Source organism: Petaurus breviceps, unplaced genomic scaffold, assembly GCF_028583685.1.
Source record: "Petaurus breviceps papuanus isolate PSGF00001 unplaced genomic scaffold, PetGlider_PUasm1.0 339, whole genome shotgun sequence".
In the NCBI taxonomy this organism is placed as follows: Eukaryota; Metazoa; Chordata; class Mammalia; order Diprotodontia; family Petauridae; genus Petaurus; species Petaurus breviceps.
This window is the reverse complement of record NW_027186112.1, coordinates 418492-441145: the sequence shown is the minus strand read 5'-3', so window position 1 is coordinate 441145 and position 22654 is coordinate 418492. Positions and strand designations below refer to the sequence as shown.

General features: G+C 42.0%; 1 long non-coding RNA gene across 1 annotated transcript in view; it reads right to left on the bottom strand.

The window, feature by feature from the left end:
- Window positions 1-1382: 1382 nt before the first annotated feature.
- Window positions 1383-22654, bottom strand: part of LOC138167934 (uncharacterized) — a 47440-nt gene continuing 26168 nt past the window's right edge. Inside the window, exon 3 of the long non-coding RNA XR_011169996.1 lies at window positions 1383-1826. This is a non-coding gene — a long non-coding RNA (uncharacterized lncRNA). The remainder of the gene's footprint in view (window positions 1827-22654) is intronic.

Here is a 22654-nt window from a genome sequence, read left to right as displayed (position 1 = left end):
AGAGAGAGAGAGAGAGAGAGAGAGAGAGAGAGAGAGAGAGAGAGCCATAAAGCTAGCTATGGTGTACACCTAGGGCACATGCCTGGGATGATGACCCTATCGAAGAGAATGGGACGGATTGGGTGGACATGTAGAAAGAGGAACAGGACAGATTGTTGCCAAAACCCAAGTAGGAGAGAGTATCCAGAAGGTCAGAGGTATCAACTGTGTCAAGTGCAACAGGAAGGTCAACATGGAAGAGGACTGAGGAAAGGCCATTGGGTTTAGCAATTGGATCATTGGTGAGCTTGGAGAGAACAGATTCAGCAGAGTGGTGGGGACAGAAGCCAGATTGAAAGGTGGTGAGAAGCAAATGGAGTCAATGAATGGTGTATTGCAGCTGTTTCTAGGAATTTGGCTGTGAAAGGGAGGAGAGATGCAGGACTAATAATGCTAACAGTAATAGCTAATATTTGCATAGCACTTTAAATGAATTCTCTCGTTTCATCCTCACAACAACCCTATAAAGTGGGTGCTGTTATTATCTCCATTTCACAGATGAGGCAACTGAGGTTGACCAAGGTTAAGGGTTGCTCATCTGGTAAATAGCAGGGAGGCAGTACTCAGACTCAAGTCTTCCTGCTTCCAAATTCAGGCTTCCATCCTCTATAGTTTGAACACTTTATACATGTGGGCAAATCAAAGGGAGTTTTATTTTTTGTTTTTTTAAGGATGAGGAAGAATCGGGTATGTTTGATGCAGTGGATAGAGCACCAGTCTTGGAGTCGGGAGAACCAGAGTTCAAATTTGGCCTCAAAGATTTACTAGCTGAGTGACCCTGGGCAAGTCACTTAATGCCAATTGCCTCAAAAAGGGAAAGTAGGAGTGAGTAGGGTGGCTGGAGAGAGACAATTAACACAATAGCTACTATTTATATAGCACTTTAAGGTCTGTAAAGTACTTTACATCCGTTAACTAATTTGATCTTCACAATAGAGGTGCTATTATTATCACCATTTTTTTAAAAATTGGAGAGGAAGCTGAGACTGAAGGTAGTTAAGGGATTTGCACAGAGTCACACAGCTACTAAGTGCTTGAGGCAGAATTTCTGCTCCATTCTTCCTAATTCCAATCCACTTTCTCCACTTTGCCACCTGGCTGCCTCTGGGATGACTGAAGTCAGAATGCAATAGTTTTAATAAAAGTTTAGCCACTGGCTTTCCAAGAAAAAATGTCTCCCCACCCCGACACATTTTTAAATGTATTCTGCCTTATTAATATTTTCTCTATCCCTTTCTTAAGTCTAGACAATCAACACAACAATAAATCAAGCCTTGATTTGTAGTGATTGCCAATTTCTGAAATGTAAATGCTCACACTGAGAAAAAAATGTTGATTTTCAGTTTTATCTTCAATTTATCTTTTGGGTTTATTTTAATTTTAGCTTTCATTTTAATTTTAGTTCATTTTAGCATTCATTAAAAAAAATTTTTAAGTTCTACATTCTTTTTCTCCAGACCCTTACCCAATTAAGAAGGCAAGTGGTATGATATCAATTATACATGTGACCTCATGCAAAACATATTTTCATACTATCCATGTTGCCAAAAAAGCAAGAAAAATAAAGTGAAAAAGTATGCTTCAATCTTCAATCAGAGTTCCTCAGTTCTCCATCTGCAGGTGGATAGCATTTTTCATCTTGAGTCCTTTCGAATTGTCTTGGATCATTGTCTTGATTGGAGTAGCTAAGTCTTTCACAGTTGATCATTACAATATTGCTATTACTGTCATATTGAAAATTTCACAATTATTTCTTTCAGCTGGGATGAGCTGGCTCCAGTAAATTCCTGTTTGGGAGGAAGGAGGGAAATATGGAAGGATAGAAGGTTATGTTCAGATAGAGGAATTTCAGAGTGCTGGATTGTAGAAGTGATACAATGTGGATGTGGGTAATTATGAAATCAAAGGTATGACCATCTTTGTTTGTGATTGAAGTGAAGTAAGGGTGCAGTCCATAGGAGGTGAGGGAGATGGATGAGGTGGGAGGCAATGGTATTTGAGGGGGCATCAATATGTTAGGTGAAGTCTCCAAATGTAAGGGCTAGACTTGGAGCAGAGCTTGTCAGACACTGAACTCCTTAAGAAAGGAGTCACCTCAGGGGCAGGGGTGGGTAAGGTAGGAGATGGAAGGGAGAGGGCCTTAAAGAGACACTGAGGACCAAGAGGAGAAGATACATCCAACAATGGGAGGGAGGGGGCAGGGATACAGTGTTTTCAGGAGACAGCAATGTTTCTGTAATTTTCAGAAGATGTATTATTATGATTTCTAACTGTAGGCTCTGTCCTTGTCTCTCCTCTGCTTCCTCTACCTTTTTACATGATGACTTTGTCAACTCCCTCAGGTTTATCATCTCTGCACAGATCTTTTGTCCACAGAATTCCAGTCCCGTTATTAACAGCAGACTATTGGACACTTTGAAGGGAATTGACTGATCCACTCAAGCAGCAGTCCTATTCTTTTCTGAATGCTTCTTTCCCCCCTCCCCCCACCAACATAGCTTTAATAAACCCCCTTTAAAAAATAATTATGTGAATAGAGCACTGTCCCTGGAGTCAGGAGGACCTGAGTTCAAATATGGCCTCTGATACTTAACACAAAAAACTAGCCTTGTGACCTTGGGCAAGTCACTTAACCCCCAATTACCTTGCCCTCCCCTAATCCTTCCAAAAAGCAAAAACAAAAAAAAATAATTATGTTTCCTTGCAAGCCTCAGCTCATACTGAGCTTTTACTGTGCTAGGTACTATTCTCATTAGACCATGCCATGTTTTTGTATTCATCCTCTATAACCTGTCTTTGTTTCCATATTCTCTACATGCCTAAAACAAAAACAAAAGCAAAAAAATAGGTTGTTTTGAGAGTTCCCTATATAGCGACATCAGTTTCTTTAGATGTCCCCCCTCCCTTTCTCATTAGAATTGTTTCTCTTTTGTGAACTGATCTAACCATTCTGGAGAGCAATTTAGAATAATGCCCAAAAGACTAAAAAATTATGCATACCCTTTGATCCAGCAATACCACTACTAGATTTGTAACACAAATAGATTTTTTTAAAAAGGAAAAGGACCTATAAATACAAAAATATTAATAGCAGCTCCATTTGTGGTGGCAAACAATTGAAAATTGAGGGGATGATCATCAGTTGGGGAATGGCTGAACAGGTTGTGGTATATGATTGTGATGGAATACTATTGTACTATAAGAATTGACTAGCAGGAAAAGCTGGAAAGACTTAAATGAACTGATGCAAAATGAAGCAAGCAGAACCAGAACATTGTACACAGTAAGAGCAATATTGTACCATGATCAGCTGTGAATGACTTAGCTATTCTCAGCAATGTAAACATCTAAGACAATCCCAAAGGACTTTTGATGAAAAATGTTATCTGCCTCCAGAGAAAGAACTGATGGAGTCTGAATGCAGATTGAAACATATGATTTTTCACTTCATTTTATTCACTTTTTTTTGTATTTTATTTGTCTGTTTTCTTTCACAATATAACCAATTATGGAAATATGTTTTGAATGACTGCACATGTATAACCTATATCAAATTGCTTACTTTCTCAAGGAGGAGGGAGGGAGGAAAGGAGGGAGAGAAAGAGAATTTGGAACTCAAAGTTAAAAAAAAGTAAATACTAAAAATTGTTTTTACACATAATTGGGAAAATTTCTTTTTGAAAAGAATTGTTTCTCTTTGTCTCCAGAATTTTATTCTTGAATGTTACCTATCTCTTCTGGTCTTGAAAATTGTATTCTGTGAAATACTACCTATTAATTTTTTGAAACTGTTGAAATCTGCTCTGTTAAAATTAGAGTGTATGGTTACTCCAAATTTTCTTCTTTTCCATCACAAATCCTAGGATCAACCAATCAACAAGCATTTATTAGGCACCTACTATATGACAAGCCCTGATCTAAGTACTACAATTACAATGATTAAAAATGAAACAGTCTCAAAGAGTAAGAAGGTTATATGACAGGGAGAGAGAGAAAGAGAGTGAGTGAGACAGAGAGAGAGAGAGAGAGAGAAAGAGAGAGAGAGAGATTTGTAAGCATATGCAAAATAAATGAAAAATAGAAAGTAGTTTGGTAAGGGAGGTTCTAGCAATTGAGGGGATCAGGAAAGGCTTCCTGTTAAAATTGGTGATTGAGCGGATTTGTTATTTTATTTTATTTTGTTTTTAAGTTTATTTTTACTTTTTAATATTTTATTTTCCCAATTACATGTAAAAACAATTTTAATGTTAATTTTTTAAAATTTGAGTCCCAAATTCCCTTCCTCCCTTTCTTCTCTCCCTTCTCATTAAGAAGGCAATCAATATGATATAGGTTATACATGTGCAGTTACGAAAAGCATATTTCCATATTAGTCATGTTATGAAAGAAAACAGATAAAAATATGAAAAAATTAAGAAAGTAAAAAATATTATGCTCCAATCTGCCTTCAGACTCCATCAATTCTTTTCCTGGAGGTGGATAACATTTTTTTATTATGAGTCCTTCAGAGCTGTCTTGGATTATTGTATTGCTGACAGTAGCTAAGTCATTCACAATTGTGATACAGTGTTGCTGTTGCTATGTACAATATTCTCCTGGTTCTGCTCACTTCACTCTGCATCAATTCACGTGAGTCTTTCCAGGTTTTTCTGAAAGCATCCTGGCTTGAGCAGAGTTTTGAAAGAAACAAGGGATTCCAAAAGTCAGGGTGGATGAAGAGGGTACATTGAGGCATTGAGGATGGCCAATGCTAAGGTATGGAAATAGGAGATGGAGTGTCATGTATGAGGAGAAGCTGAAAGGCCAGTTTGACGATTCTGTAGATTTTGGAAAAGAGTAAAATGTAACAAGCCTGGAAAGGTAGACTGGAGCCAGGTTGTGAAGGGCTTTAAAAGCCCTTATTGTAGATCCTAGAGGTAATAGGGAGCCATCAGAGTGGAGAGTGATAGAGTCAGACCTGTGCTTTAGGAAAATCTCCTTGATGGTTCAATCTTGCCTATAGAAATTTGTTGAATTGATTTAAGTCGAATTAAATCTTCAACAAGTGATCATCCAGTATGTTTGAATTCCCCCAACCTGGACTCAGTGACAAAGAACTTGCTGCCTCTCTTTGTCACAGATGTAGGAGATAATAAAGGTATAGAGAATGGCACCCTGCTGGATCTGGCATTGGTTGGCCCATCCATCTGAAGGTGGTCTGGGTCCTCAAGGTCAGTGTGAAGGGTGATGGGAGTGCTGGGTTCCCTCAAAGTCTTGTCTCCGTGTCTGAGAGATTTGATGTGGATCTAAGAAGTGATGGTAAACTTTCTTCCACAGAAAGGAACTTTTCTCTGAATAAGTCACCCCGCAGAAGATACAGGCACTAGGCAATGTCATGGGGAAGGGTGGTAGGATCTGGGAGAGGATGCTTCCACCTCGTGACCAATTGGCCACATCAGTTTCTATTATGACCTGTTTATGAGGGTTCACTTAGATAAAGGTCAAGGTAAAAAGTCTCAAAGCCACAAAGCGTGCCCCCTATTTCTTGGAATGCTTTCAGGCATTTATAGGCACCAAGGTGGTACAATGAATAGAGTACTGGACTTGGAATCAGGAAGGCCTAAGTTCAAGTCTTGCCACAGACACTAGCTGTGTGACTTTGGATAAGTCACTTCATCCCTCTCGGCCTTAGTTTCCTCATGTGTAAAATGGTGATAATAGCAACAATTTCACAGGGTTGTTGCGAGAATCAAATGAGACCACTTGTGTTAAGTGTTTTGCTAGCTAGCCGCTGTAATCTGCGCAGGTCAGTAACCTACTCTTGTCAGAACTATACCCTAGGATTGATAGTCCTTAGAGAGAGCAGCTTCAGGCAGGCGGTGGGGTTAGAAGCCAGGATTTGAGAAGTGAGGGGATGATAAGGAAGTGGAGGCATCAATGCTCGCAACTCTGGAGTCTGACGATGAATGAATGAATGAGTAAATGAATGAAGTATTTACTATGTAGTGAGCATAGTACTGAACACTGAAGATGCAAATGAAAAAAAAAGCAAGACAGTCTTTATTTTCAATGAAGTCACATTCTGATGGGGAGACAGCACATATAGAAGGCTTCAGCTGTCAGATGGAGAGGTCCAAGGGTCCTTCGGGTGTGGCAGCAAAGCAGATGGTGATGCCTCTTCTTTAATGTTATTTCCACTGACAAAATCATATTAGTTTCTGATGGTGAACCATTTGATAGTGCCAAGGACTTTGGTGGCAAGGCCTTTCATCTGGGGTCTTCAGTAGCTGTGGCACCTGCAGGGGCAGTTGCCAGGCTCTGTCTCCACGGGGGTTGATTCCCAGGATGATGGCTGTGGACACAGGGCTGGAAAACATTGCTATTTCAAAGGCTCTTGACTTTAGGATTCTGGGCTGGCTCCATCAGGGTGGAAGGGGAAGCTGGTGGTCAAAATGGCATCCTGGCCCGACTTGCCTGGCACATGCTGCCTCTTGATGCTTTAGCTAGGCTGGCTTACCTGCCCTGTCAGTGGTAGTTGATTGGCAGTTGGCCCTTTCTTTACAAGCTTAGTTTCCCAAGATGATGACTGTGAGAGGTGGGCTGGAAGCAGAACCAATATTCTGAAGGGGGCGGTGCTGCCACCCCCAAGGTTTGGAAAGCATGGGAAGAGGAGGGCATGGCTGTAAGTGGCAGCTGTTGTGGGAGGGATTCCTGCTGAGGGATGAATTGGAATAAATGCCTTCTGCTGTCCCTTCTATAATTCTGAGATTCCATGATTGTTTTGTCATCCCAGGGAATCACAAGCTCTCAGTACATGTACTGGCATGGAAACCAGGCTTTGGCCACTCAGTGCATCAGCCACCTTGGCAGCCTCTTCAGGAGCCAGCAGAGCCCTACACGCTGATTGATGGGCAGATATCAGATTTAGCTGGAGTGTGGGCCCTACCCTTATGGGACTCAGTTTAGTTAGGGGGTCAAATACCAGAGAAACTCTTAATAATAACGATAATAATAGCCACCACTTACATAGCACCTACCACATGCAGACAGACCCTATGTAAATATAACCTCGTTTGATCCTCGCCACAACCCTCTGAAGAAGGTGCTATTACTATTCCCATTTTACGGTCAAGGAAGCTGAGGCAGACAGAGACTGAGTGATGTGCCCAAGGTTTGCTGCTGAGTTGTTTCAGTCTTGTCTGGTTCTTTGTGACCACATTTAGGGTTGCTGTTCAATTATATCCCACTCTTCATGACCCTATTTGGGGTTTTCTTGGCAGAGATTTGCCATTTCCTTCTCTAGGTCATTTTACGATGAGGAAACAGAGGCACACAGGGTCTGATGACTTGCCCAGGGTCACACAGCCAGTATCTGAGGCCAGAGTGGAAGGCAGGGTGATGAGTCTTCCTGACCCTAGGACCGGCGCTCTGCATGCTATGGCACCGCCTAGCTGCCCCTTAGGGTGCCAAACTCACCTTATTTGTTTGCCTTATCCCTGCATTTGGGTGTAGACATCTTGAGATCACAGCTTTTGTCTCTACCTCCCTTCTTAGATCTTGTCTCTTGAGAATTTTGGGACCTCTTCACAATTTTCCTGGGTTTTGCCTGTAGGTTATAGGGGATGTGGCTTTACAGGTGACCCCAGAGAGTTTCTCTCCTTCACCCACCCTCTTGACGGTCATGAGTTTCAAGTCCATTAAGTCATTTATGATCAGAGACAAGGGGAGCAGAGGATAAGGCCCCCTGCTCCTCTGACCAGTTCACTCTAGAATTCCCTATTATTTTTATGATTTTTTTCCTCTTCTACATTCCTTGTAAACTTTTTTTTAAGCTTTGGGAGCATTTAAGTACCTGAGCATGGTTTCAGATAGGCTCCATGGGCAACAGCAACAGGAGAGTAAGGAAAGGCCTAAACCCCAAGGCTGGTCCTTTCACATCATTGATACCTTCTTGACTATGATTCAATCAACAAGCATTTATTGAGCACCTGCTGTATACCAGAAACAGTCTTAGTCCTCACTATCCATACCACCTTCTTATTTAGTCTTGACACTATCTAATACCATATGGACTCTGTCTAGCAGCATTGTTTCATCTGCCAATATCCTAATCTAAGTTATTGATAAAAATCTTGAATGGCACAATGCCATGGATACATCCGTCCCATCCAGATTCCACTGCAGATGTCCCTCCAGAGGGGGTGGACATCAACCACTACACGAGGGAAGTGGTCATCGAACCTCTTCCAGACCTACCTATCCATACAATTATGTAGGGGATGGCTAGGTGGCATAGTGGATAGAGGCAGGAAGACCTGAATTCCAGGTCTGCCTCAGACACTTACAAGTTTGTAATCCTGGGCAAGTAAAAACCTCAGTGCCTCAGTTTCCTCACCTGCAAATGGAGGCAACAGCACCAACTCACAGTCTTCTGAGGAACAAGTGAGATCACATGTAGAGTACTTTGCAAACCTCAAATCATCACAATTAATAATAACTAATATTTAAATGGCACTTTAAAGTTTACAAAGCACTCTACATGTGATCTCACTTGAGCCTCACAACAAATTTGAGGATTAGGGCCTATTATTATCATCCCCACTTTTACAGATGAGGAAACTGAGGCAGGCAGGTCCAGGAACTTGCCCAGAATCATACAAAGTGTCAGAGGCTGGATTTGAACTCAGGTCTTCCTGACTCCATATATATAGCTATAAATATTCTTTCTGATGTAATTCACAACTCACCATCTTGTCCTCAAGAATGCCATGAAATACTTGTCAAATATTTTGTCCGAAATCCAGATATGCAGTTGTTGTCTGTTCTTCATGCTCAAAGAAGACCAAAATGAGCCCACAATGTTGGGGTTGTTGGGGTCCAGCTATGGTTGAGCTGGGAAGGATGTACCATGGGTCAGGCACAGGTCTGAAATCCAGACATGCAGTATGAAGTAAGAGAAAGACTTAGTCTCATGTCCTGACTCTACCACTTAATGGCTGTGTAATCTTAGACAAGTCACTTAACCTCACCGAATCTCAGTTTCCTTATCTATAAAATGGGGATAATACTACTAATGCTACCTATACTACAAGGGTGCCACTGAGAAAGGTACTTTGTAAACCTTAAAGAGCTACGGAGATGAAGACTGTGATGATGGTATCTGCTGTTCATGCTCCTGGTCTCCAGCCTAGTAACCCTGCTGAAGGGAAATGAGCTTGGTCTGGGATGACCTCCTCTCGATAAAAAAACATGCTGGCTCTTCACAATTGCTACTTCCCATTTTACATGCTCACAAATCGTCCCTTCGGAAATCTATTTTCAAATTTTGCCAAGAATTCAAGTCAAATTGGCCAGCCTAGTAATGCAGAGACCATGGGTTGGAACCAACTTATAGAGCAAAGGATTTACTTTCTTGTATTTTTGGAAAATTGGAACACTATTTGCCTGCTTCCAGGGCTATGGCACCATTCTCATGCTTCATAATTTTTGAAGTTGGGGTGGCTAGATGGCGCAATGAATAGAGCATAGGCCCTGGAGTCAGGAGGACCTGAGTTCAAATCCAGCCTCAGACACTTAACACTTACTAGCCTTGTGACCTTGGGCAAGTCATTTAACCCCCCAATTGCCTTCCCCAAAAAAGGCATAATTTTTGAAGTTACCTATAGAGGCTCACCTACCACGTTCTCCATTTCTTTCAATATCCTCCTCTAGTTGAGTTGCCTGCAGCGCTTGAACTCCTTGAGGCAGCTGGGGCCTCTGGGAGCATGCCCTTGCTTAGTTCGGGGCTTAATCCCGGTTAACCATTTTACCAATCAGAAGCTGTTTTTCCTTGGTCGCTAAAACTGAAGCAAAGCATGAGTTGAGTAATTCTGCCTTCTCTCCCTCATTCGTTGTCCTCATCTTTTCCATCCAGCACAGTGCTCTGCCCCTTGTTTGGTCCCCTTCTTGTTCCCAACTAGCTTTTTAAAAGCCCTTTTTGTAGTTCTTAGCATTTATTGCCAGCTGCTGCTCCTTCTGAGCTTTAGAGTGTCTGACCCCGCTCTCAGAGGACTGTGAAACACTCTTGCTTTAGTCTGGTTATCTGCACTTCCTTCTGCATTTTGGACTTATCTTTCTAAGATCTAAGTTGGTCAAAGATGTTCCTATGTATTTACATGTTGTAGATGGTTCCTCTTTTTTTTTTCTTTTGGATTTGTTTCTGTTTGTGTCACAAAAGTTTCATTCTTAGGAATACCCCATTCTTCTTGGGCTTTCTCTTTAGAATTTGGGGCTATGGGAACCTTTCTAAGAAGCCTTTGAAATCCCCTTTTCCCAAATCTCTGATAGATATCAGACTTGGATTTACTTTTCTTTTTTTATTGCAAACTCCAGTTATCTCCTCCTCCTCTTCTTCTTCTTTCTTCTTTCTTCTTCTTCTTCTTCTTCTTCTTCTTCTTCTTCTTCTTCTTCTTCTTCTTCTTCTTCTTCTTCTTCTTCTTCTTCTTCTTCTTCTTCTTCTCCTCCTCCTCTTCCTCCTTCTCCTCTTCCTCTTCTTCCTCTTCTTCCTCTTCTTCCTCCTTCTCCTCCTCCTCCTCCTATTTTTCCCAGAATAGTTTTTCCGGCCCCAGACTGAATCTATCCCTATCAGAGGAACCTAAGGGTACAGTACATAAAGCTCTGGATCTGGAGTCAAAAAGATGTGAGTTCAAATCCTGAGCAATTCACTTAACTGCTCTCTGCCGCAGTTTCCTCAACTTTAAAATAGGGATAAAAACAACTACACCACAGAGTTGTGAGGAGAAAATGAGGTGTTTGTAAAGCACTTAGTGCAGTGCATGACACATAGTAGGTGCTTAATTAATGCATTTTTTTCCTTCCTTCTATCCTAGTCACATTATCTCCTCCCATTTGGTATCCCCTTTTTCTATATTTCCTCTTTTGGGGGGAAACTCTTATAACTGAAGTCTTCTATGCCTGGAGTGTTCCAGGTTACAACATTTCAGCATCCTAGATAACTGGTGCTACCTTGCCTATGACAGAAGTGGGAAACCACTCACTTACCCAGGGACCTCACTCCTCTCTAAAAATTCTGATTTTTCAGCCTCCCTGAGATGTCCTGGTGCATGGAGTGATAGTGATCCATTGAACTTTTAAAAGCTTAATGTAGGGGCGGGCTAGGAGGCGCAGTGAATAGAGCACCAGCCCTGGAGTCATGAGGACCTGAGTTCAAATCCAGCCTCAGACACTTAACACTTACTATCTGTGTGACCTTGGGCAAGTCACTTAACCCCAATTGCCTTGCCTTTCCCCCTCAAAAAAAAAAAGCTTAATGTAGTACAGCACCAAGTCTTGGGAGTGACCTCTCTGAAGACCTTCTCAGACTCCCTCTCACTTCTGAGACCTGAAAGCCATTGTGCCTGGGGGGTCTCTGGGTAGTTTCCCTCTCGTTCCCCTGTCCAAGTTAGAGTTTTCAGACCTGGTCCCAGTGAGGAAGAGGGGAAGTAAGCAAGCTACCCCAGTTTTGGAAGTATCATCTGCCATCCCCATTAAATGAATTATGCCATAGCACAATTATAACCTCTTTTTGCCCCTGCTTCCCCAACCATGTGCCCTTGGATGTCTTCAGTTAAGGCCTGGGTTCAAATTTTCCACCGACTTTTACTAGTTGTGTGACTCTGGACAAGTTAACCTCTGTCAGTCTTGTTTTCCTCAACTGTAAAATGAGAGGGTTAGATTTATCAGTCATTAAGTCAACAAGCCTTTTATTAAGCATTTACTATGAGCCACACTGTGCTAAACATACCAGATACAAGAAAGGTGAAAAGACAATCCCTGTCCTCAGGGAGCTCACATTCTAACTGGGGAGACAATTTGCAAACATTCAAATAACTATGTACATACAAGGTATATATAGGGTAAGTTGTTTTCAGCATCGACTAGCTCATTTAATTCTTCTGAAAAACAGCCTTAAACCCCAGCAATGGATCCCAATACATACCTTACAGAACTCAGAAAATCCTTGTTAGAGATGCATTGGGAGCAATGTCAGAATGGCCTTTGGATCACAGACTCAGTCCTTACAGGGATACTAACATTCCTGCCACTGGGGGGAAGGTGCCAAGTGCTTTCAGAGAAGAACACACAGATATACACACTGCGTTCCCTGTAGATTCCCTATCAGGGAATGCATGCAGGGAAAAGACACCCTCATCAGGAAAACTTCTTAGGAAATCAGACAACCTTCCTAAGTCCCAGAATCTTGCTTGGTTCTTTTTTTTTTTTTTTTGCCTTTTGGAGGGCAATTGGGGTTAAGTAACTTGCCCAAGGTTACACGGCTAGTTTTTTTGTGTGGGTGTTTAAGTGTCTGAGGCTGGAACCGAACTCAGGTCCTCCTGACTCCGGGGCCAACGCTTTACTCACTGCACCACCTAGCCGCCCCTTGCTTGGTTCTTAAATTTACTTTTATATAGCCAAAGCCATCTACAGCTTATAGATAGCTCCATATCTGTAAAGGCACCAGTGACTTAAGTATCTACCTGAAATACCCTTCCTCCTTAATTAAATGGTTAATGCTGTCTCCACAGGTCGCTGGGTAACTTTTCCTAGCAGCAGTGCAAACCAATGTTGCATGGTGGCAAAGGGATAACAAAGGGGAATTCTGAGGTATGGAATAGAGGAAAAGAGGGAACTAAAACTTCTTACTCTGTCAATAGAGCAGGAGGTGAGTCTCTGGTAAGTGGGTAGGGAGGGTGGTATAGAAGGTTTAAAGAAAGAGGAAAAGACATTGGGTTTATAACCCACTAAAACCCACAGATTTTTAAATATGGCTATCCAGTCACAACTTGTGAAATTGATTTTTTGAATCCAAATGTTAGACTTTACATTTGTTCCTATTAAATGTCATCTTACTAGATTTGACCTGGCAAGAAAAACCTGAGATAGGAACTGATACAGGGTGAAATAAGCAGAACCACGAGAACATGTACACAGTAACAGTTCCAATAATTATCAACTGTGAAAAACTTAACAACTCTTATCAAGAAAATGATCCCAGACAGTTTCAAAGGACCCATGATGAAAAATGCTATCTCCAGAGAGAGAACTAAGAAACTATGAGTACAGATTGAAGCATACCATTTTCACTTTCTCATTTCTTAGTTTGTTTTCTTTTGCAACATGACTAATAATGGAAATATGTTTTGCATGAATTCACATGTCTAATCCATATCATATTGCTTGCCCTCTCAAGGGGTAGGAGGGAGGGAGAGAATTTGGAACTCAAAATTTTAAAAATGAATTTAAAAAATTTTAATGTAGGGGCAGCTAGGTTGTGCAATGAATAGAGCACCAGCCCTGGAGTCAGGAGTACCTGAGTTCAAATCCAGCCTCAGACACTTAACATTTACTAGCCATGTGACCTTGGACAAGTCATTTAATCCCAATTGCCCTGCCCTCCCCCCTCCAAAAAGCAAAAAGCCAAACAAAATAAAAAATTTAATGTAATTAGAAAATATTTAACAAAATAAAATATATTTAAAAAACATTTGGTCCATCAAGATCTTTTTTGACTTCTGTCATTTAACATTTTTGCTCTCACTCATACCTTTGTGTTATATACAAATTGATAAGTATACTATATATGTCTTTAAATAACTGATTTTTAAAAATGTTAAACAGCACAGATCCCCAAGGCCCTTCAATAGATACCACCTTCCAAGCTAATATTGAAATATCAGTGACTACACTTTGGACCCAGTCAGTCATCCAGTTCCAAAATCATTCAAACTAGACTATTATATGTATATATGTATATATATATGACATATACATATATGTATGTATATATATGTATATGGGTATATATGTCTATATGTGTATATATACACACATGCATACATATACAGGTTATCCAAAAATCTTAGCACAATTTTAAGTTTTCAGTATTTTAAAACTGAACTCAGACTTTTGGACCACCTTGCACATGACCGAAAGCCATTTTCCAATAGATAAGTAGCCACAGGAAATGAACAAACAGTTCTCCAAAGAAGAATTGCTTCAAATCACTAATTACAAGAGAAATGCAAATCAAAACCACCCTGATGTTTCACCTCACATCTTGTAAATTGGCAAAGATGACAAAAGGTAAGAATAACAATTACTGGAGTGTTTGTGTGAAGATAGCATTGTAACTCAATATAGTCATCTTGGGAAGCGATTTGGAATTATACATGTGAGGGCTTCAAAATTACAAAGAATAAGCATGGCCCCAAAGAAGAGATATGAAAAGATACCTCTATCCTTCTCCTTAAGGTCCACATATATAGTACATTGTGTTTTATAGTGTTTATAGTCTAGGAGGCATAGTGGACAATAATGCTGGAATTGAGTCGAGAAGATCTGAGTTCAAATCCTACCTTAGATACTTACTAACTTTGTGAATTGCGGCAGGTAACTTAACCTCTCTTTCCCAGTCTCCTCATCTGTAAATGGGGATAATAATAACACCAACCTTTCAGCGTTGCTGTGAGAAATAAATGAGAATACGTATAGCAATTTGCAAACCTTGAAGTTCTATAATAAAGGTTAACCATTATTCTGATGAGTTTTGCTGATTTTTTCTTTCTCTTCTTTTTTGCTTACAAATATTTTTATAGGAACTATTTTTATAGAAATTCTCTTTCTGGGAGAGGGAATAAGGGAAAGGGAAGATACTGAAACAAATTTTGTTGATATAAAAATATAGGAATAAAAATTATTTTTTAAAAAATGGCTTTCTCTCCAACAGTTTTTCACTCTTCTAAACAAAGTCTCCTAGATAGTCCCTTCTCAGAGCACAGAAAATAGAGTGCTGAACTTGGAGCCAGGAAAACCTGAGTTCAAATCCAGCCTGTTGGTCAATCTATCTCCCCAGATTAGCTTGTCTTATGATTCCTGAGGCCATCTTAGAAGGCCTAAAGCTTTGCCTGGATGAGCCAAGAAGTCTTGACAGGCACTCCATTCAGGGTAGGACTTGTGAAGCCTGAACCACCATAGCTTTAACATAATGACAAGGGCTGCCATGTAGATCGTTGCCCGAAGAACCTAGCATGAATAATAGCATTTATATAGCACTTTAAAGTTTGCAAAGCATTTACCAATATTATCTCATTGGATCCTAACAACAACCCTGGAAGGTGCTATTATTATGCCCATTTTATAGATGAAGAAAACTGAGGCAGAGGGGCAGAGGGACTCACCCAGGACCATACAGCCAAGTCGTGAGGCTGAATTTGAACTCAGGTTTTCCTGGCTCCAAGTTCAGCACTCTATTTTCTGTGCTGCCTAGCAGCCTGATCTTTGCTTGCCACAAAGAATTGGATCAATCAATAATCATTTATTAAATACCTACTATGTGCCCAGCATTGTGCTAGGAACAAACAATGACTGAAACAATCCCAGATTGCCAGAAGCTTACATTCTAAGGATGAGACCAATAGGTACATACATGAGTATATATGGTATAAGTATAAAGAGAATAATTATGAGGTAGTTTGGAAGAAAGGGTGCCAGCAGCTGAGAGGATCAGGACAGGCTGCATGCACAAGGTGGTGCTTCTGTTGCCTCTTAAAAGAGGAGAAGGATTCTGTGACGTGGAAGTGATAAAAAAAATTTCATTCCAGGCATAGCCAGTACAAAGACAAGCAGCTGGGTGGGGGGGTGGAATGTCATGTGTGAGGAACAGAGAGAAGGCCATGGCAACCAGGCAGAGCAGTGGACCTGGAGTCAGGAAGATCTGAGTTCAAATCCAGCCCCAGATACTTAACTAGCTGTGTGACTCTGGCAAGCCACTTATCCTCTGTCTGCCTCAGTTTCTTCAACTATAAAGTGTGGATAATAATAGTAATTACCTCCCAGGGCTGTTGTCAGGATCAAATGAGACATTAGTAAAGCATTTAGTCAGTGTTCGGCATATAGTAGGTGCTTAATAAATGCTTGTTTCTGTCCTGTGGTTTCTTACCACTCTCATCCTCTGTCTCCCTTTAGTTCTGGTGACTTGTTCTGAGATCTTCCTTTATAGGGCCATATTCTTATTTACCACTAAGGTGTAAATAATTTCCTGATGCCTCCAAGAAGTGATAAGACCCTGACCCTCAGCAGACACTTCATCATATGTAATCAAGAGAGATGCCTTTACTATACTCCAAGACTTTACTCCTTTCTCTGCCATCAGTGGACCTGGAGACCTGAGGCTCTCACACAGGAATCAGCATCCCAGAACTTCTCAGTTGTAAGAGACCTCAGAGGCAATCTATACTAACTTGTACCGACATGCAATCCATTCTATGACATAATAAATAATACCTGACTCTCATATATGTGTTACATACATTATCTCATCTGATCTTTATAACAACCCTTCAAGGTTATCACCCCCATTTTACAGTTGAGACATTTGAGGTAAACAGAAGTTAAGTGACTTGCCCAGGGTCACATAGCTAGTAAGTGTTGGAAGCTGGATTTGAACTCAGGTCTTCCTGACACTAGACCCAGTGCTCTACCAACTGTACCACCTAGCCGCCTGCCATCTTTAGCTGACTTTCTGGGGTGTTTTCCCATCCTAATGGGTCAATATATTATTTTTTATTCTTCAGCCTATCCCATCTTCTCACCCTCCATGAGATCATTCAGTTACGCTATAACATCAACCAAGGTCATCAAACCTCCAGGCATAGAAGGCCCTAATAAGTGGTCCTTTATTTTTTTTAATTGCATTGATATCATTTGTCTTTACATTGCCTCAATTTCCCTCTGTATCTCTCCCTCTCCCTTCCTAAATAGCCATCCCACTTTACAATATTTTCATTTCTGAATATATCCTTCACCTTCCCCTCTACTTATCACTCTATCCTTTATAACAAATATTATTCAAGGAAGGGGAGGGAAACAATTCATCAAAACTGGACAACTTATTCACCCCATCTGGCGGTATGTGTGATATTTTAAACCCATTATCCTCAATGTCTACAGAGAAGAAAGGGAGGATTGTTTTTTCTCATTTCTTCCTCAGAGCCAAGCTTGTCCATTATAACTTCACAGCATTAGGGTTCTTATTTTGTTGCTGCTGTTGTCTCTATTTACATCGCTGTCACCATTGTGTATGTTATTTTTTCCTGTTTCTGCTCATTTCACTCAGTATTAGTTCATATAACTCTTCCCATGCTTCTCTCAATTCTTCATATTCATCATTTCTTTTTTTAATTATTTGAAAGCTTTACTTTTTTTTGGTTTTAAAAATTTTATTTATTTTACTTTTAGTTTACAATATTTAGTTCCACAATCCCTTGAGTTCCAAATTTTCTCCCCCTCCCTTTCCTTCCCCTACCTCCCCCCCCCATGGCGGCATGCAATCCAATATAGGCTCTGCAAATTAAGCATTAGTCAGATTATAAAGAAGAATTATGGCCAACGAAGTGAACAATGAGAAAGAAAGAACAAAGCAAAACACAAAAGAGAGAGATCAAGTAGTTTGCTTCAATCTGCATTCAGACGCTGCAGTTCTTTCTCTGGATGTGGATACCCCTTTTCATCATGAGTCTTTTGGAGTTGTCTTATCACCTCACATTGTTGAGAGGAGCCCAGTTTATCAAAGTTAGTCATCACAGATACAATGTGTCTGTAATTGTGTACAATGTTCTCCTGGTTCTGCTCCTCTCACTCAGCATTTGTTTATATAAGTCTCCAGGTCATTACGAAGTCTGTTTGCTCCTCATTTCTTAGAGCACAATAGTATTTTATTACATTCATATACAGCAACTTGTTTAGCCATTCCCCACTTGATGGGCATCCCTTTGATTTCCAATTCTTTGCCACCACAAAAAGAGCCTCTATAAATATGTTTGTACATATGGGTCCTCCTCCTACTTGTATGATTAATCCTAGAAGTGGTATTGCTGGGTCAAAGGCATATTTATCATTTCTAATGGCACGATGATATGTTATTGCCTTCATGTACCACAATTTGTTTATCCATCCTTCCTACTTTGCTTCCAGTTCTTTCTTTAAGTCTGCACAAGAGGCCTGACCAAGAGTTCCATTGGTGCTGCCTCTTCTTGGCCAGGGTTGACTCTCAACTGGTAAAGGCTAACAGCAAGTAATTCCCCCAAAGCAGTCCTAACATAGTGATGACCCAATAATCCTGCTTAGAACTTCTTCCCAGCAAAGGCTTCTCTCCTCCAGCAGAGGAACTGCCCACTCCTGGGCAGCCTCTCTTAATTTCCCTATTACAAAGGCTACTCATGCCAGATCCCAGTCAACAAAAAATGCATGTACTATGTGCCAGTCACCATGCTAAATGCTGGGGATACAAACAAGGCAAAAATGATCCCTGCCCTGCCCTCAGGAGGAGTCAATTCTAATGGGCAGAGATGTGACTGTAAATGTGTAAAAACTGGCTTCATGTTGCCCTTCTTACGTTTAGTCTGTATGTTACTATTTTCTACATTACTTTCTTAAGTCTAGATAATCAACAAAACAATAAATCAAGCCCTGATTTGTAGCGATGATGGATTTCTGAGGTGTAAATGTTTGCAGAGCATTTAATAATCCACTCATTCCCTTTAAGCTGGCTCTAACACACCCCTGCTAATACGGGAGATAACACGTACATACCTAGGTAGATCCAAGACACAGAGAGTAGAGGGAAGGTTAACAGCAGCTGGGGATGGGGAAAGGCCTCCTGAAGAGTATAGGTTTTTAGCAAAGGTAAGAGGAGGAGGTAAGGAGAGGGAGAGCACACTAAGCCTGGGGGCAGTCGGTGCAAGAGCAGAGATGACTGATGGAAGGTCATGAGTGTTGTAGGATTGTACAGTGCTTAAAGGGGATTATGGTATGAGAGTAGTTGTTGCTGTTCATCCATGTCTGACTCTGTGACCCCATTTAGGGTTTTCTTGGCAAAGATACTGGAGTGGTTTGCCATTTCCTTCCCCAGCTCATTTTATAGATGAGAAACTGAGGCAAATAGGGTTAGGTGACTTGCCCAGGGTCACACAGCTAGTGTCTGAAGCTGGATTTGAACTTGTATCCTCCTGACTTTAGGGCCAGTGCTCTGTCCACTGCACCATCTAGCTGCCCCACTTTGGGATTTTCTTGGCAAAGATATTAGAATGGTTTACTATTTCCTTCTCCAGCTCATTTTGCAGATGAGGAAACTTAGGCAAACAGGGTTAAGTGACTTGTGCAGGGTCACACAGCTAGTAAGTGTCTGAGGCCAGATTTGAACTCATGAAGAGTAGCCTTCCTGATTCCAGGCCCAGCACTCTATCCACTGAAGCACCTAGTTGCTAGGTGGTAGAAAGGTAGAAAAGTGACAAGTTATGAATAGCTTTAAATGCCAGAGGACTTAGTAGTCAATACTGGCAATAATAGGGAGCCATTGGAGTATATTGTGCAGGAGAGTGGTCAATCCTATGTTCTAGGAAAACCACTTTGGTAACTGAAAGGAGGATGTGTTACAATGGGGAGAGACAGACAGAGAGAACAATTCGAAGGCAAATGCTATAGTTCAGGCAAGAGGTGATATGAGCCTAAGCTAGGGTGATGGATATGGGCAAGGCTGGGCTTTAAATACCATATTCATGATATTTATAAAGCGCTTAGCACAGTATCTGGTACATAATCGGTACTATACAAATGCTAGCTGTAAGTATTATTATAATTATTACTCTCAGACCACGTAGGGCGCTGGGGCAGACTCAGAACCACCAAAGAATCACAAATGCAGCTAACACACTCCATGAAAGACCAGGAAGTCACAGCGTTGGCCTGATCCCCCAAACTGCACCTCTGCTACGGGGAGGCAAATGCTGCCCAAAGACGCCTGGTACCTGGAGAAGGGAAAACACAGACGCTTAGACACGCCCATGTCCCAGCTGCCTCTCTGTCAGTCAAAACACTGGGGAAGAGGCTGACACATGCCTGTTCAGAGCCCCGTCTCTTTGGGGGGCTCAGTCAGCACATCCATCCCTTCAGTGGAGTCTGGACTCCCATTCTTTGAATAACCCCCAAATGCCTAAAGGGCCAAAGTTGCATTTATTCTAATTATTCACCATCCACAAGCAACAGTCTTCCTTGTGCCTTAAATACTCCAGCTGCCATGCCCACCTGCCAGGAATGGGGAAGCCAGGCACTGAATTGTCACAGCTTTCCCTAGCAAGAACACTGCCCTGAATCAGCTTCTTCCTCCTCCAGAGCTTACTCTAGCCATGCTTTGACACCTGCCAACCTCTATATGCCATGCACAGCTTCCTGACCATCTTCCCTACAGCAGAGACAGAGGAGAGGAAGTGGGAGACAGGGACCAAGGAAGAGACAGAAAGATAGAGACAAACTAAGAGCCAGAGACAACAGGCAGGGCAGGGCAGGGCAGGGCAGGAGTGCCTCCCAGCATTCCGAATGCCCTGGGGACAGGGGGATCAGAGAAACCCAGGATCTCCTGCTTTCCCTCACTCTCTTCCCCTCCTTCTCTCAGTTCTGCCTGCAGCACCCAGGCCAGCTAAGGGTGGGAGTGAGTGGCATGGCCTCTGATCATGACTTTAATCTCCTCATATGTCTTTTCTGCTCAATAAACCCCGTGTCTAATGGAGTCAGTGGCTCTGAGAGCTGCTGGAAGGAGGCTGGCAGCCCAGCTAATGTAGTTTGTCATAATTAAGTGCGCAGTCTAATTAATTGAGTGGTCAGGATGCTAATTAGTGCCTTTATTGGGACTGGAGGAGGGTGAAGGGCAATATGGGCGCTCATCAAAGGCTGCCTCCTCCTCACTCATTCCCTTTCACTCTTTCTTTCATGTCCCTCAGTCTCTGCTTCCTTCTCTCTCTCTCTCTCTCTCTCTCCCTCCATTTCTATCTCTGGCTACTCTCAGTCTCTGTCTGTCTGTCTCTTCCCACCGCCACCCCTCCCTTTGTGTTTCTCTTTTGCTCTGTCCCTCATCATCTCTGGGATTGTCTTTCTTCCTCTCCCTTTCCCACTATTTGTCTCTGTCTTTCTAATAATAGGACATCAGAGTTGGAAGGGATATAAGACAGCATCTATTCTGATCCAATCATTTTACAAATGAAAGAGGAGAGTCCCAGAGAAGGGAAGGGACCTGCCCAAGGTCACACATCAAGCTAATGGCTCTGTCTCTGTCCCCAAGCTACTTGTGAATAACCAGAGAGGCCTTCTTTGGGGCCTGCCATTGGGAGGGCAGGGGATGTGGTCAATGGTTAGAGCTGGACAAGAAGAGGGGAGGTCTGCAGCTTGTAGGCCCTTTTGGCCAGCTGGGCTACAGGACAGCCAGATTACCTTGTTTAAGGTGCCTCTCCTCCTTCCACATGTCCTCCTTTGTACATTGAGGAGAGTGTTTGAGTGGCCCAGTTGTAGGCTGAGTCAGAGATACTGAGACACAGAGATTCCAGGAACTCAAAGCAGTTCCCCTCCCTATGGGGCCTGTTCCTGCTGCCCAGCCAGAGGATATAACCCCCTGCTCGGCCTGGGTCAGGCCAGGACTTGCTCTCTTATGGGCAGTTCCCAGCACCAGCCTCTCCTAACATAGCCTTCTCAGGTTACAGATTCATCCCTGTGTCTGGTTACAGGGAGGGAAAGATGGACAGAGCCAAAGATGGATGGGGAGACAGCAACAGGGAGAGAAGGCCAGAGAGGACAAAGATGATTTTTCTGAGCCAAATCCACTGAAAGACCAAGGAAACTCAGATCAAGAATGACACCAGGAACTTTGGATGTCAGGGTGCCTGATTCCTGCATTTTGCAGAGGGAGAAACCAAGGTCCAGAGAGAGGAATACATTTGCCCAAGGTCACAGCTCTAACATTAGAATAGCTTAGTGTTGCAGAAAAGTGGATGGTGAATGAGAAGATGGAGATTCTAGTTCCCTTGTTACCATACTTTTGCTATTTTTTAAACTTAGTCCCTTCTCCAGGCTGGGCCTCCATATCCTTCTCTATAACATCAAGGTTTTAGACCCTTCCAGCTTAGACTTTGGTGATTCTTTTGGAGCTGGGAGGCTCTTTAGAAATAATTTAATCTAATGCCCTCCATTTTACCGATGAGGGAACTGAACGTCAGAGAAAAATGACTTGACCAAGGTAACAGCAGTGTAGTGTCAGAGCCAAAGACTAGAACCCAAGTCTTTTGGCTTCTAGCCCAATGTTGTGACTATTACAGCCTTCGTAGCCAATGTCTTCCAAGAGTAAAGAGCCTTATGCTTACAGTAGTGGGACCCAGGGACCCAGAAGAGGTTAACTGAAGGGACAAGAACCAGTACATCTCCAACTCTAAGAATATCTTGACTATACGATGCCAGCAAGATTCAGAAAGCTGCCTTCCATTGGTCTCATCTCTAACAATGTGCTATTGGCTGGATGGGGAAGGAGGAAGAGAGCAAAGAAAGGAAGGAGAGCTTGACAAAATCCCGGCTTCTTCAGGAGAAAGGGAAAGAAAATAAGGAGAAGACAAAGGTGAAGGAGACGGCTTTGAGGAATTGAGGAAGAGGGAAAAGGAGGGAGGGAGGAAGAGGGAAGAGACAAAGGTTAGAAAAAGAGGAAGGAGGAAGATCATGAAAGAGGAATATGAAATAAGAAAGGGGAGCTGTTGGTGGTAATGGTGGTGGTGCTGTGTGTGTGTGT